This window comes from Myotis davidii, unplaced genomic scaffold (assembly GCF_000327345.1).
Source record: "Myotis davidii unplaced genomic scaffold, ASM32734v1 scaffold1059, whole genome shotgun sequence".
NCBI classification, from domain to species: Eukaryota; Metazoa; Chordata; class Mammalia; order Chiroptera; family Vespertilionidae; genus Myotis; species Myotis davidii.
In genome coordinates, this window is record NW_006290038.1 from 161,115 (window position 1) to 161,768 (window position 654).

Genomic DNA, 654 nt, shown 5'->3' on the forward strand with positions numbered 1-654 from the left:
CACAAAAGCCACGTCTGCGGCCCGTGTTGCTGGAGCTGAGCTCAGGGAAGGGGTGGGCGAGCCAGGCGCGGCCTTGCAAACGCTGACATCTTATTTTAAGAGCAAAGGAAGGCCATCCAGGCTTGTCCGCGGGGAGTGACGTTGTTTAAAATAACCTTAACTTGTGGGGAGACAAGTCGGGAGATGGCAGAAGGCCGGCAGGGCCTGGGGCAGCGTGAGGCCATGGACGGAGAGACGGGCATCCAAGCTCTACGTGGGAGGCAGACGGACAGAACTGCTGGCGTGAGAGGTGGGGTCTGGAGGAGGAATGGAAGAGATGGCAGCTTCCAGGCCGCAGAAAAGCAGAAAGGGGCCAGAGGGGGCACAGAACGGACACTGGGAGAGAAATGGAAGGTGTCCCCTGTTGCGAGTGAAGCTGACCAGAAGGAGCGGGCAGGGCGGCTTGTGTAGGAAACTGGAGCCATCCGGCTGTGAAGGGAGCAGGGAGAGAAGTTGGAATTACATGTGGGGTCTGGTGAGAGGTTTTCTTTTTATGAAAGATACTGGAATGTACTTACATTGGTGAGGAAGATGTCCCTGAAAAGGGGACACTGGTGACGCAGGAGAGGGAGTCACAGGATGAAGGGATGGGCAGAAGCGGCTGGCCCAGGAAGG

At 57.5% G+C, this 654-nt stretch overlaps 1 protein-coding gene across 1 annotated transcript in view; it reads left to right on the forward strand.

Annotated features, from left to right (window-relative positions):
• Positions 1-654, forward strand: part of LOC102754992 (low affinity immunoglobulin gamma Fc region receptor II) — an 11,179-nt gene that overhangs the window by 1,222 nt on the left and 9,303 nt on the right. The window lies entirely within an intron of this gene.